The 16,231-nt window shown below is 39.9% G+C and overlaps 1 long non-coding RNA gene across 1 annotated transcript; it reads right to left on the bottom strand.

The window, feature by feature from the left end:
- Window positions 1-1,458: 1,458 nt before the first annotated feature.
- On the bottom strand, window positions 1,459-15,927 carry LOC121402863. The gene is made up of 3 exons (XR_005966831.1): window positions 15,379-15,927; window positions 12,865-13,072; window positions 1,459-1,648 (listed from the first exon to the last, which is right to left on the bottom strand). It is a non-coding gene; the product is annotated as an uncharacterized LOC121402863 (long non-coding RNA).
- Window positions 15,928-16,231: the final 304 nt, after the last annotated feature.

Here is a 16,231-nt window from a genome sequence, read left to right as displayed (position 1 = left end):
ACTTAGCAATGTGGGTGCTTCCACAACCCCCCTTTAATACAATCTATTAGCTTATAAAAGAAAATCATTAACCGGCTTTGGAATGTGTTAAAAGGAGATGAGATTTTGAAAGAAATATTAATTGATAAGCCTGGTGTAGTCTTTAGAAGGTCAAGAAATATCAAGGTGAAGCCTTATCTAAGACAGAGAGAATGTAGAAGAAAGAGGGAGGAAAAGAGGAAGGGTTAGACGGGTTTTACATGTTTAGTGTGTTGGAAAGGTAATTGTTACCAAACACATTGTGTTCCTAATTGTGCTTCACGTTGTTCCACCATGTTGTGTGCTGTAATGCCCTTGTGTGCTATAATATATGGCAAACATGAATTGGGATCTAAAGGAAAGAATCAGAGAACATGAAGCTAAAATAAGAAAAGAGCACTGAAACAGAGACAATTTGCAGAGGTGCACAGGTAGAAGCCCAAAGACCTACAAAATATAGAGGCGGTTGATGCTACTGGAATGGAGGCACTTTGATAAACCAAGAAAGCAAAAACCCATGGGGTAAATATAAATTGTTATTTAAGAACCTTTATACAAGAATGAGAGAGGCTCTTAGAGAATAATAATAGAGAAGGACTAATTCATCCAGGCCATGGTATATCTTATATAAATAATAAAACAACTGGACTTGCTGAGTAATCAATGAAGACGTTTCACTACTCATCCGAGCAGCTTCTTCAGTTCAACTGGTGTGGGAAGTCCTCGGCATATAAACTCTTGCACTAATCCAATCACAATGGCACATTGTAACTCTTCAAAGAGGTGACACCTGAAGAAATTCACAGAGGTTAACTTCAGGTTGAGTTAACTTTTAGGGGTACATTTACTTAGCTCGAGTGAAGGAATAGAAGCAAGAAAACTTAGAATTTCCATCGAATTGGCTACTTCGACCTTCAACTACGACTTCGAATCGAACGATTCTAACTAAAAATCGTTTGACTATTCGACCATTCGATAGTCTAAGTACTGTCTCTTTAAAAAAAAACTTTGACCACCTACTTCGCCACCTAAAACCTACCGAGCATCAATGTTAGCCTATGGGGAAGGTCCCCATATTTAATCGTTCGATCAAACGATTTTTCCTACGATCGTAGGAAATGCGGTAAATATCGGAATATCGAAGTCGAAGGATTTAACTTCGACAGTCGAATATCGAGGGTTAATTAACCCTCGATATTCCACCCTAAGTAAATGTGCCCCCTAAACTTTTAGGAGGCTTAGGGCTGTTTCACACACAGTGGGGCTCATTTATCAACACTGGGCAAATTTGCCCATAGGCAGTTACCTATAGCAACCAATCAGTGATTAGCTTTTTGAAGCCAGCTGCAAGTAGAACAATGAATGCAGCAATTTGATTGGTTGCCATGAGTTACTGCCCATGGGCAAATTTGCCCAGTGTTGATAAATGACCCCCAGTGTCTTTACAAATGTGGTGTATAAAAAGTCCAATGGACCTAAAATCTACAGTAATACACTTGTTGATAAGGGTGCACTAACCACAGATTGCTCTAGGCAGCTCTGGCTTCATTGCTTCTTCCAACTTCTTTCACATATACTCATGGATGTGAGTACCAGTATGATGCTATTCAGTTTCATTCAGGAGACTGAGCTGGAAAACAAGCACAAGTTGCGGTCTGTGATTAGAATCCTGAAAGACATTGGGATTTTGATGGACTCTAATTTTATTTATGCAAGTGAATATAAAGGGACTTTTTTGAGATCTGGGGCCAAGGTACAAAGGTAATGGATTTGCTATACTTATGGGCCAATAGGATGACAGCAGAGTGGAAGGGATCAGGTGATGGCACCACCTTTACTGCAACATAGAAGGATCCTCTGCTACAAACTCCGATCAAATCCGTTCGGGTTTTTTTACGCTTATTTATCAGTACATTTTACCAAAAATTTGCTTTGCGGAAAAAAGTCAGATTTTCACGATTTTTTTTTATTTTTCACCCTAAAACTCTGATTTTTGCCCAAAAACTTAGGGGTATTGCATGAAACCCAGTGCACATCAAAAAATCATTGGGACTTCTCTCATTGTCTTATATGCAACCTTGACAGGTCTGAGATGCCGAATTTTCTGATTGAGATTATTCCATTCGGGGTTTAATAAAATCCGAACTATTTGTGATTTTTTAAAAGTCTGATTTTGTTATTTTTGCACTCAGAGTTTGGTAAATAACCCCCTAAGCAACAAATGCTCTCAAAGGTTACACAATTATTGTTATTGCTACTTTTATTACTAATCTTTGTATTCAGACCCTCTCCTATTCATATTCCAGTCTCTTATTCAGAAATTTAAATCAATGCCTGGTTACCAGGGTAATTTGGACCCTAGGAATCAGATTGCTGAAACTGCAAACTGGAGAGCTGCTAAATAACTGAAAACCCACAAATAATAAATCATGAAAATCAATGGCAAAATGTCCCAGAATATCTGTCTCTACGTCATACTTATAGTTAATACAAAGTTGAACAACCCCTTTAAGACTTCCTCGTTTTTCTATTCAGTTTAAGATTGGGGGTTTATATCCCACTCCATTGTTGCTGCATATTTCTGCAGGAATTTTTCTTTTATAATTGTAGTATACCCAAAAACAGAGAGTATTTCTTATTTCTATAATCACATTCCCCCTGTTTACCTCTGTCTTCTCACCCCCAGTCCAGTAAATCCTCTACCTCGGACTCAAGACAAGTGCACAGGCTGTACAAGAAGAGATTGCTCCTGCACTGAACTAAGTGGAACTATCACTCTCTATGCAGGGTGTGCGTCTGACTGCACTGGAGGATTCACCTGGCTGCGGGCAGGGCCGCCATTAGAAATCACGGGGCCCCGTACAACAAAATTTTTGGGGCCCCCTGGGCCCCGCCCACACTGACGACCAAGCTCCGCCCCATATCCCGCCCACATCGCAGTTAAAAGACCACACAGACATCAGCGCTAAAAAAGTAACCCCCCCCACACAAGTTGTAAAAAGCTATTGATGGTCAGGGCCCCCTTATAAAAAAAATTGGGGCCCCAAAAAAAAAAAATGTAAATTTTTTTTTAAAACATTGGTGGCAGGGGCCCCCTTATAAGTTAAAAAAAACTTGGGGCCCCAACAAAAAAAAATGTAAAAAAAACTAAAAAATAAACAAACATTGGTGGCAGGGGCCCCCTTATAAGTTAAAAACAAATTGGGGCCCCAAAAAAAAAATTTGAAAAAAAATTAATTTTTTTTTTGAAAAAAAAAAAAACATTGGCGGCAGGGGCCCCCTTACAAGTTAAAAACAAATTGGGGCCCCAAAAAAAAATTTTTAAAAAAAAATAATTTTTTTTTGAAAAAAAAAAAAAACCTGGTGGCAGGGGCCCCCTTACAAGTTAAAAAAATTTGGGGCCACCAAAAAGAAAATTAATTTTTTTTTTTAAAAAAAACCAAAAAAAAACAATGGTGGCAAGGGGCCCCTTACGAGTTAAAAAAAAAATTGGGGCCCCAAAAAAAAAGTTTTAAAAAAAAGATTGGTGGCAGGGGCCTATAGAATATTAAAATAATACATTGGTGGCCAGGGGATTAAAAAAAAAAAAACCACAAACTGGTGTTCAGTAGAATTGAACTCATGGCTTCAGTACTTCAACTTCGCCTCCTTTCGTGACTTCGGGTCTTTTCACCGCTTCAGGACTTCAATTTCGGCTGTTTTCGTGACTTCGGGTCTTTGCGCTGCTTCAGGACTTCGGCTTCGGCTGTTTTCGTGACTTCGGGTCTTTTCGGCGCTTCGTGACTTCGGGACTTCGGCTTTTTCCGTGACTTCGGGTCTTTTCGGCGCATCGGCTTCGGCTTTTCGGCACTTCCGCATTCGGCACTCAAGAGGAATGACGTACGGCTCGGGCACTCGTAAGGGGGGCCCGGATCTTCAAAAAAATGCAGCGCTGCCGGGCCCCCCTTCATGCCCGGGCCCGGTACGCTTGTCCCCCCTGTCCCCCCCTGATGGCGGCCCTGGCTGCGGGTGCATGGTTGGAAGCAAGCAGGGGACTTGACTTTAGAAAAGGGGTAGACTATGCAGTGCCCAAGGCCGTGCCTCTTTCACCTACATCTAATTCTGTCCCTGATTTATCATATAATGGATTATAATTATCTCTAGACCACCTGAATGCTGGTCCAATCCGACCCTGTATATAAAAATCCAACTTCCAGGTCCCCCCCAGTAGCTCAGAAATGCTTAGAGATGTAGTTTAGAACCCAGTAGAAAGTCACATTGATACAACTATTAAAGGAGAACTAAACCCTAAAAATAAATTTGGTTAAAATGCCATATTTTCTATAGTTAACTTATTGCTTCAGCCTAAAGTTTCAACTTGTCAATAGCAGCAATGATCCAGGACTTCAAACTTGTCACAGGGGGTCACCATCTTGGAAAGTGTCTGTGACACTCACATGCTCAGTGGGCTCTGAGCAGCTGTTGAGAAGCTAAGCTTAGGGGTCGTCACTAATTATCCAGCAGAAAATGAGGTCGGTCTGTAATATAAGATGATGCTACAGGTTTGCTGATTATTAAATTCTGATGCTAATTGCACAGGTTTCTGTGCTGCCATGTAGTAATTATCTGTATTAATTACTAATCAGCCTTATATTGTGAAATTTCTATTCTATGTGTACTGTATATTGTGAGTGGGTCCCTAAGCTCAGTAAGTGACAGCAGCACAGAGCATGTGGAGTGAATCAGCAGAAAAGAAGATGGGGAGCTACTGGGGCATCTTTGAAGACACAGATCTTTACTGCTAAATGGCTGTGGTTGCCTTGGGCTGGTACAGAAGCACAAAACATAATGTACAACATTTCTAGTTACTTCTTTAGTTAGGCTTTAGTTCTCCTTTAAATTCATAACCTTAAACTGTGCAATTCATTCCACTGGAACAATGGTTACTTTGCACCTCTTGATACATAGCTGTGATACCTGTGTGTGCGTCAGCCCTTCCCTTAGAGAAGCAAATCTGTTGCTATCCTTTGGCAGCACAGCGGTTAAGCCTGTTTGATTTCAGTTATATTTAAATCAGTTTTGTTTTCCTGGTAAGTTGCCATCTGCTTTTTATTTGCAGCGTTCAGTCCTGCGGCTGTTGGAGGGCGTCTCAGGTTGTTTCAATTCTGCCTTCAGCAGGTGGATTAACAGGTTTTTCCATCCCTGTCTATACACTTTAAGTAGAAGAAGTGTTACACAGAAAGACAAGCATTCCTCTAAGCTCTCAGAAGGTCAAATATGATGAATTTAAGATATGATTTGAATGAAACCAATGCTCCTCTACAATGAACTTGCTTTTGCTTTTTTGCAGTCTGGTATTCAGAAACATTGGGTCTCCCACCCATCCTTTTAAGCCTGAACACCAATGAGCCATTTCTGAACTCTAGAGCTAATTTTAACTCGGCTCAGACTTACCAACAGACATCAAATAGCGTTTCAGAATCTCGCCACGTGGTTTTAATTATCCATTCCCTGGCAAAATTGTAATAAATTATGAATTAAACTGAACACTTGACTTGAAACTTGGGCACCCAATCCATACTACTACCTTAAAGTGATACTGACACTAAAAATGTCCTTTAATAAAATTCCAAACAAAGGCTGGTTAAAGGGGTTGTTCGCCTCTAAAATGATGTAGAGAGTGATATTCTAAGACAAATTGCTATTGGTTTCCATTTCTTATTTTTTGTGGTTTTTGGGTTCTTTAGCTTTTTGTTCAGCAGCTCTACAGTTTGCAAATTCAGCAATCTGGTTGCTAGGGTCGAAATGATCCTAACAACCATGCACTGATTTGAATAAGAGACTGGAATATGAATAGGAGAGGCCTGAAAGAAAGATAAGTAATAAAAAACAATAACAATACATTTGTAGCCTTACAGAGCATTTGATTATTAGATGGATCAGTGACCCCCATTTGAAAGATGGAAAGAGTCAGAAGAGGAAAGCAAATAATTAAAAAAAACTACAAAAACAAATAATGAAGACCAAATGAAAAGTTGCTTAGAACTGGCCATTCTATGACACATAATAAAAGTTAACTTTTAGGTGTAGCACCACTTTACGGGCAGAGACACACGGTCAGATTTGGGGAGATGAGTCGTCTGGCGACAAATCTCCTCCTCTTCTTCGGGCGACTAATCTCCCCGAACTGCCTTCCCTCCGGCTATAATGTAAATCACCGGCGGGATGGCATTCAGAGCGCTTTGTTTTCCAAAGTCGCCCGAAGTTTCCTTGTGAGGCAACTTCGGGTGACTTCGGAAAACTAAGCACTCTGAAGGCAGAGGAAGGCAGGTCGGGGAGATTAGTTGCCCTGAAGAAGAGGAGCTTTGTCGCCGGCAGGGCCGGATTTACATAGCGGGTGCCCCTAAACCCGCTGCTGTTCGTTGCCCCTGTCCTCTCCCTTTTATCCCGCAAACGCTCATCATTCAGACCTGAGCAATGGGGTTTGCTATTGTATCTCCTGCACTTCCCCAGTGTTTCTGAACCAATGTGGGTGTGGTTGGGCAACATGCAGCCCCCTAAAATCCTGCCGCCCTAGGCCCGGGCCTTGGTGGCCTCTCCACAAATCTATGCCTGGTCGCCGGGTGACTAATCTCCCCAATTCTGACCATGTGTCTCTGCCCTAAGGGATATGCTGGCCCAGCTTTTTGGCTACCTAGAGGTTCTGGGAGCTGTACTTCAAAAACAGACAGGCTTCAGTTTGCAACTCTGATACAAAGCATTCCATTTTCCTGCTATTACTATTTAGCTTTTTATCCCTCTGCTCTTCCTATCTATGCCATCAGTTAAGCCCCCTATGACATCTCTTCCTGGTTGTGGTAAATAAATAGCCCTCCGCTGGTCTGTTTCAGCCTATGGAAAATGACTCAGCCAAGGCAGAGATGTCAAATCATCTCATGTCATTAGGGTGATAATGATTCACTCCAGGCATTTCATGTTAACAGTTATCACCATAATGACATGACGTTAATTGACATCTCTGCCAAGTCAAGCAATTTTACAGCTCCAGCTCACAGCCGTATGTTTTACTGCAAATATGCAGAGAAAGAATGTTGTGTGGGCACAGTAAGCTTTTCCCTGTACCAGTGGTTTTCACACTTTTCTGGTTTCAAGCAGGTTATTTGGTCAAACATATGTTTGGGGCCCCCATAGCTCATAACATGCCTCCAGATATACGACTAGACAAGACTATCTATCCACGATTATCTGGGCCAAGAAATAAGTGCTTTAAATAACATTTAAGTTGCACTTAAGGTGAATATAGGGCAGCAAACATGCATCTTCTCCAAAAACCGCCATGCTGCTCTGGAGCCCCCCTATATTTGGGTTCACTACCCAATACTGTACACGCAAGTGAAAATAATGATCATCAAAAGGGTTGTTCACCTTTGAATTAACTTTTTAGTAAGATGCAGAGAGTGATATTCTGAGATAATTTGCAATTGGTTTTCATTTTTTATCCTTTGTGATTTTTGAGTTATTTAGCTTTTTATTGAGCAACTCTCCAGTTTGCAATTTTAGCAATTTCTGGTTGCTAGGGTCCAAATTACCCTAGCAACCATGCACTGATTTGGATAAGAGACTGGAATATGAATAGGAGAGGAGAGGCCTGAATAGCATTTACATTTGTAACCTTACAGAACATTGGATTTTTAGGTGGGGTCAGAGAACCCCATTTGAAAGCTGGAAAGAGTCAGAAGAAGAAGGCAAATAATTCAAAAACTATAAAAAATAAATAATGAAGACCAAATGAAAAGTTGTTTAGAATTGGCAAGACAATAACATACTAAATGTTAACTTAAAGGAGAGCTAAAGCTTAACTAAATAAGTAGCTAGAAATGTTGTACATTATGGTTTGTGCTTCTGTACCAGCCCAAGGCAACCACAACCCTTTAGCAGTAAAGATCTTTGTCTCCAAAGATGCCCCAGTAGCTCCCCATCTTCTTTTCTGCTGATTCACTGCACATGCTCTGTGCTGCTGTCACTTACTGAGCTTAGGGACCCACTCACAATATACAGTACACATAGAATAGAAATGTCACAATATAAGGCTCATTAGTAATTAATACAGATAATTACTACATGGCAGCACAGAAACCAGTACAATTAGCATCAGAATTTAATAATCAGCCCTGTAGCATCAGCTTATATTACAGACCAAGCTCATTTTCTGCTGGATAATTAGTGACGAGCCCTAAGCTTAGCTTCTCAACAGCTGCTCAGAGCCCACTGAGCATGTGAGTGTCACAGACACTTTCCAAGATGGTGACCCCCTGTGATATGTTTGAATTCCTGGATCATTGCTGCTATTGAGATGCTGACATTTTAGGCTGGTGCAATAAGTTTAGTAGGTAAAATATGGCATTTTTAACCATATTCATTTCTAGGGTTTAGTTCTCCTTTAAAGATGAACCACCCCTTTAATTATTAGCCTTTATTTATATGGAGTCACTGGAGCTTACATTCTAAAGTTCCTATCACATTCACTCATAATGTGCAATTGCTATGAATGTCACTTGCAAGTGTGACACATAAAGAAACGTATCCTTTGGGTTTCTAAATAGAAATATTATCTCGTAGTGCAGAGTCTCAACAGCCTTTTTCAGTCTGCTTGATGTTTGGCTCCTGGAGGTTGTGCAATAATGATAAATGACCCCTTGTTTTTGTGGTTTCTGCTTCAGAAGATAAAGTACAAACTGTTAGTTTTATGGCTCTTGGAATTCCCATTGTGGCCTGGCATGGACTTAGTCTGGCGCACATAATGATATTTTATAGCGTTCTAACTGATTTACACACACTGAGTCTCTGGCCCCAAAGCTTGCAATCAGCAGAGGCACAGTAGGGCTAATGAAACATTCTCCCTGTGTCCACTCTCACAACCTTTGTTATTTTTAAAGGTGAAAATGCAAGTACCAGTTATTAGTTATCAATCTGGATTACATTTTTAAAAATTGTAGTTATATTTACAGGTAAACATAATCTAGGTTTTTGGCAATTTAATTACAACAATGTATAGTTACAAAGTCATTAAAACTTATTTTATTACAGGTTTGGGACCTGTTATCCAGAATGCTCTGGACCTGGGGTTTTCCGGATAACGGATCTTTCCGTAATTTGGGTCTTCATGCCTTATGTCTACTAGAAATTCATTTAAACATTAAATAAACCCAATAGGCTGGTTTAATCCAATAAGGATTAAATATATTTTAGTTGGGGTCAAGTACAAGCTACGGTTTTATTATTACAGAGAAAAAGGAAATCATTTTTAAAAATTTGGATTATTTGGATAAAATGGACTCTATGGGAGACAGCCATTCCGTATTTTGGAGCTTTCTGGATATCGGGTTTCCAGATCCTATACCTGTATATCATAATACACAAAAGTCATGAATATCCTGTAAAGTAAATCCTTATAAACCGCTCTTAGTTATGTCATCAGTAATAAATGGAGATTAGTGATGTCATTTTTGTCCCATGACTTATTATAATGTGTGTTTTTATATGGTCATGGAACTCCTCTGTGACTTATAATATCCTTATGTTGTACAATAAGAGGTACTTTATTCACTATATTATTATTCTAATTTAGTACATGCAAAACTGCATTAATTGCTGTTTTCTGCAATCGTTATTTGGCTGTCAGGGTGAGTGACCCCCATTTAAAAGATGGAAAGAGGCAGAAGAGAAGGGCAAATCATTCTAAAATGATAAGAGTCAAGTCCATTTGAAAAGTTACTAAGAATGGGACATAATATAATACACAAAAAGTACATTTTGGTGCACCACCCCTTTAACCTTAACAACTGATATTGGGGTTTTTTTAACCGAAATTTGGGATTAGTGATGTGGCCTCCCCTCTTCTGCGTTGCAGCGCAGAAGTTAAAGGAACAGTAACACCAAAAATGAATGTACTGTTGCCCTGCACTGGTAAAACTGAGCTGTTTGCTTCAGAAACACTACTATTAATTTTATAAACAATAGAGATGCACCGAATCCAGCATTCGGTTTGGGATTCGGCCAGGATTCGACTTTTTTCAGCAGGATTGGGATTCGGCCAAATCCCTCTGCCCGGCCGAACCGAATCTGAATCCTAATTTACATAAGCAAATTAGGAGCGGGGAGGGAAATTTCGTGACTTTTTGTCACAAAACAAGGAAGTAAAAAATGCATATGCAAATTAGGATTTGTATTCAATTCAGTATTTGGCCAAATCTTTTTCGAAGGATTCAGGGGTTCGGCCGAATCCAAAATAGTGGATTCGGTGCATCCCTAATAAACAAGCTGCTGTGTAGCAATGGCGGAAATTGAAAAAAGTCTATATGGCACAGGTTAAATAGTGGATAACAGATAACACCATTATGTTCTACAGAGTTTATCTGCTATCTGCTTTGTAACCTGAGCCTTTTCTCCTTTAAATGGCTGCCCCAATTGCTACACAGCAGCTGAATAGAAATTCCCCCATGACTAGATATGAAGTGCTCCTCAGTCACTGGCCGCTGCCTCCCACACGTCTCCCTTGAATACAGGATATGTCAGCGCTCATCATTCTGTCTTGATAAGTATTTAATGGACAAGGAAAACCATTTCTGAAACCCAAAGCTGCACATTGTTGGAGACCACATACAGTAATTATATTAAAGAATTGTTGTCTTTTTCTCAAAATCCATTTTAGTTTTTTTTTTTTTTTTTGAAAGCCATGTTACGGCTGTTCGACTGGAAGAATACAATGTCTGACCCTTGGGGGGTAATTTATCAAAATTTAAATTTTTGACACTATCAGAAGGGACATTACACTACTCAACCCCCCTAGACTTCCATCACCCTCCCTCCACACTCCCCAGTCTCTCCTGTGCTCCTTCACCCCTGTCACTAATGAAGAAGTCTCAAAGCTTCTGGCCTCTTCTCACCTTACCACCTGCCCGCTTGATCCAATTCCCTCAAAACTTCTCCGCAATACCAATCTAATCAAAGCCTTAACTCACCTATTTAATCTCTTACTCTCAACTGGACTGTTTCCTTCTCAACTAAAACATGCTCTTGTCACCCCCATTCTGAAATAAACCCTCTCTTGATCCCTCCAATCTTGACAACCTCCGACCTATCTCTCTGCTACCTTTCATCTCTAAGCTACTTGAGCGCCTACTCTACAACCGACTAACCTCATTCCTCTCTGACAATAACCTGCTGGACCACCTACAATCTGGTTTTAAGCCACAACACTCCACTGAAACTGCCCTGACCCGACTAAGTAATGACCTTTTAACTGCTAAAGCCATTTGACACTGTAGATCACCCTCTCCTCCTCCAGTCCCTCCATTCACTTGGCCTTCATGACACAGCCCTGTCACCAATCGTTCCTTCAGTGCCTACTACAACGGAGTAGCATCTTTTCCCCTACCTCTTTCTGTTGGGGTTCCTCAAGGCTCTGTCCTGGGACCCTTACTATTCTCCCTCTATACTTCCTCCCTCGGCAAATTGATCAACTCTTATGGTTTCCACTACCACCTCTATGCTGATGATCCTCAGATCTATTTCTCTTCTCCTGATCTTAACCCAAAACTCCTAACTCGCGTCTTCTCCTGCCTGTCCACTATCTCTACCTGGATGTTGCAACGCTACCTTAAATTAAACCTCTCTAAAACTGAAATGGTTCTCTTTCCTCCAACTACAGTAACACCAGTAACATCCCGAAGTATCCATCATAGCTAACAATTCCTCTATCACCCCCTCTCCCCAGGCCCGGTGCCTTGGGGGTTATCCTAGATTCTGCCCTGTCATTCACTCCTCATATCCAGTCACTTATTAAATCATGTCACTTCCACCTAAGGAACATATCCAAAATACGATCATTTATCACCCAAGATGCTGCCAAAATACTTATTCACTCTCTCATCATATCACGTCTAGACTACTGTAACTCTCTTTTAATTGGCCTTCCCCACCAGAGACTGTCACCTCTCCAGTCCATAATGAACACTGCTGCGAGGCTCATACACCTCAGCAACCGCTCCTCCTCTGCCACGCCATTCTGTCAATCCCTGCACTGGCTTCCACTACCTCTCAGAATTAAATTCAAATTAATGACCCTGACATTCAAAGCAGTTCATAGCTCTGCCCCACCCTACATCTCTGAACTCATCTCTATATACTCACCAAACCGCTTACTACGCTCCTCTACTGACCTACTACTCAACTCTTCTCTCACATTCTCGCATATAGTTGTATAATCACATTTACTTTACAGCGCTACGCAATATGTTGGCACTATACAAATACATGTTAATAATAATAATATTCCTCTCTCAGCATCTGTTTCTCTTCATTCTGTCTTCATGCAGCAGTTGGGTGTCAGATAGTCATTGACAGTTAAATCCAATATACTGTATCCCATAGAAGGGGCTCCCTGCTTAGCAGATGTATTACAGCTCACTCAAATATCTGATTCCAGTACAAACAAATCACTACCTTTTGCACAAATTCTGCATGTAGAGAGACAGGATTTCTGGTGATTTTAATACAGTGAGTTCTAATACATCTTCTAGAAACTTGATTATTTCAGAAACAATACAGACTATTTAATTGATTGTATTTAGAAAGTTTCTTATGTCAGTATAATGAAGCGTATATTCAATTTTTCCCTTTAATGATATTTCTCTAAAGATACGGTTTGAACCCTGGTGTCTCGATAACAATCATATGAAGCATTTTTTTTAATTCACAGCATTTTCTTGAGCCCTCTGTAGAAAATAATGACAGGGCGGCCAGGGGAATTATTTACTGGCTAGGTGGCTAAATGGCCACATGGCAGCCTTTATAATTTGTACTCACTGTGTGATGTCCCTTCTACAGCCAAACTGTTTCTTATGCTTTTCCTCCTGATCTTGCCAAAAAGCTCTTTGGAAACAATCTGGAAGCTAATCATTTCCTTCTTTGTTTTGTGAATACAAATGTTGATATTTATACTGGGTGTTTAGGGTAAACGCTTGTAATGAGCCTGTGCGGTTCTCTGGCTGGTGTGTCTGGCTCTATTCCAATCCTGTTGGATGAAAGAGAGAATTTCACTGGTGCTGTATCAGCAGGGGAACCTTAATATGTCCGGTTAGGAAGAGAGAGAAAGGTTGATACTGCTTACATAGATGAAGGGCAGGAAGGAAATATAGATTGAGAAGGAGAGGGGAAACCCTAGCAAGTGTTCAGAGCAGCAGTATGGCATGATTAAGAGTTAAAATGCCCACAGTTCCAAAAAACAAAAGTCTGACTTGTGGGGAAAAACACAAAATGTGTGCTCTGAAGAGAATTAAAGGAACAGTTGAGTGTTAAAATAAAAACTTGGTTAATAGATAGGCTGTGCAAAAAAAAAATTCTAATAAAGTTAGTTAGCCAAAAATGTAATGTATAAACGCTGGAGTGACTGGATGTGTAACATAATAGCCAGAACACTACTTCCTGCTTTGCAGCTCTCTAACTCTGAGTTAGTCAGCGACTTGAAGGGGGGCCACATGGGACATAACTGTTCAGTGAGTTTGTAATTGATCCTCAGCATTCAGCTCAGATTCAAAAGCAACTGTCATGACCCGTGTGGTCCCCCTTCATGTTTATTATTAAAAGCAGTGTGCACTCCAATACATTGTTTTAAAGTGATACTGACACTAAAAAATGAATTTTAGCATATGAATGTACATTAAATGTTACCTATAGGTCATGTTGATCATTTTTTGCTTGAGAGATTTGTTTTTGTATATAATTGTTAGTTGAAGTTCCTAAGCCTGACTCTCTGACACTGACTTTGCCAACCTGACTGTCCCATCTCAGCCTTTTAGTTACAGTTTCTAATGCTAACGGACTCCTGCTGCACAAATATGGCAGCCCCCTCATACAGGAACATGGGGGATCAGACAGGTAATGTAAAAGCACCATGCAAACACTTTATGGCAAAGTTAGAAGTAGCTTGCAAAGCCAATATTATAATAGATGTAAAAAAAAGTTTAATTTCAGGTGTCAGTATCTCTTTAACGGCAGTAGGAGACTATCCCAAGACAGGATCACAAGAGATAAAAGAGAAAGTTTAATTAGCTGTTACACAATGACTGGTGCAATACCTGTCCTTTGTTTTGCTGAAAACATTACTTTCAAAGTTATGAGACAATGAGCTATTGAAGATCTCAGTGTTAGAGTCCATTTATATACAGTATGCCTATAACAAGACACAATTGTGATACAATTCTATCTAATGCTAAAGGTGGAGGCAAAGAAATGTGATCATTACACAATGAAATATGGTCATTATAGACCGATAACTGACAGACTGTCCAAAGGACAATGGAAAGTTGATATCCGTCGGAATAATGGCTTAAAGGAGTTTTAAATCCCAAAAAATAATTCTTGTTAACTTACTCAGAGTGCTTCTAAAAGCGCTTTAGCAATTTGCATCTAGTGGTTCCTGATCGATCTGCATTTTTTACACTTCTAATACAGGTATAGGACCTGTTATACAGAATGCTTGGGACCTGAACTTATCCAGATAATGGATCTTTCTGTAATTTGGATTTTCATATTTTAAGGCTTCTAGAAAATCATGTAAACATTAAATAAACCCAACAGGCTCGTTTGGCTTTCAATAAGAATTATATCTTAGTCTAGATCAAGTACAAGGCACTGTTTTTTTATTACAAAAAAACCCAACTATTTTTAAAATTTGGATTATTTGGATAAAATGAAGTCAATAAGAGACATCCTTTTCGTAATTTGGAGCTTTCTGGATAACAGATCCCATACCTGTACCAAACTTTTGGCTCAACTGAGAGTCAGCAAGCCTAGGCTGGTTTTGCATTCAAGAAGGATTAATTATATCTCAGTTTGGATCAAGTACAAGGAAACCATTTTTAAAAATTTGGATTATTTGGATAAAATGGAGACCATGAGAGACGTCCTTTCCGTAATTCAGAGCTTTCTGGATAATGGGTTTCCGGATAACAGATCCCGTACCTGTACCAGGGTTTTGGCTCAACTGAGAGTCAGCAAGTCTAGAGGTAAACAAATCAAGTGGATAGAAAGTGCATAGACTGTCAGGGTCACTGACACTCTGACCTTTATAGAGAGCTGTTGGCCCAGAGGCCTGGTAATAGTATTGTAAAACGTCTAAAATTTTAGAAACCACAGTATACACAAAATGAATGTAAATTGCAAAATTATTGCCGCTTACAAGTAGTATTTACTAGAACAGATAACATATCTGTGAGCACATCTGGACTAATAGCAAACACACTGCAATAAACCCAGTATTTCTGTTAAAAAAACCCATTAAAATGACTAGTTGATCATTTATAAAATTTTGGGCTTTACCTGTCCTTTAATCTCTGCAATGGTTCAATGGGTGTATCCTTCATGAGAGAAGTATTACAGTTTTGCCTTTCATTATATAATGCAATTATTTACTGGTGGATTTACAGCCAGGTCCTTATTTGCATATAATTATGTCCTGTTAGAGATAGAAAGTCCTCACGCCATCAAACAGTTTAGTACGTCCTCTATAGTCCTGGGTAATGAAATGAAAAAAAAACAGCATTGTTCTTTCTGATGGCAGCTGTAGACAAGCTATATCGGGAGATGCCCTCTGTGCTTATTATGTGTATATTGTGTGTGTATTAAAGCAAAATAATGTGATTGCTTTTAAAACTTTTCCATACTTTTAAATCTGGAATATTCCAAGCAGTGTCTCCTGTAGTAATTTCCATTTGGTGTCCTTTGTTAAAACATGCACTTACTGGATAATTACAAGATTAATACGATGTTGGAAATTGTTGCTTGTTGGACAGAGGACTGTATTGATTGATAAAAACAAAGTACTGAAGGAGTTAAGGTTGCCATACACGCGCAGATTAAAGCTGCCGATATCAGTCCTTTAGACCAATTCGGCAGCTTATCTGCCCATGTGTGGGGGCTGCCGACGGGTCCTCCCGATCGATATCAGGACAAAAATCGGGCAGATATCGATCAGTCAAGTTTGATTTTTTTGTACAATCCAGGACCACATCGGCTAGTTGATGTGGTCCTGCGACCCATCGGAGCCCATTCGTAGTATTGTAATCTGATATCGCCCAGCTGTTAGTGGGCATATCGGGTTAAGATCCGCTCTTTTGACGACCTTGGCAAATGAGCGGATCTTATAGTGTATGGCCACCTTTAGGCTAAGTTT

This window comes from Xenopus laevis, chromosome 4L (assembly GCF_017654675.1).
Source record: "Xenopus laevis strain J_2021 chromosome 4L, Xenopus_laevis_v10.1, whole genome shotgun sequence".
In the NCBI taxonomy this organism is placed as follows: domain Eukaryota; kingdom Metazoa; phylum Chordata; class Amphibia; order Anura; family Pipidae; genus Xenopus; species Xenopus laevis.
This window is presented reverse-complemented; position numbering and strand designations above follow the sequence as displayed.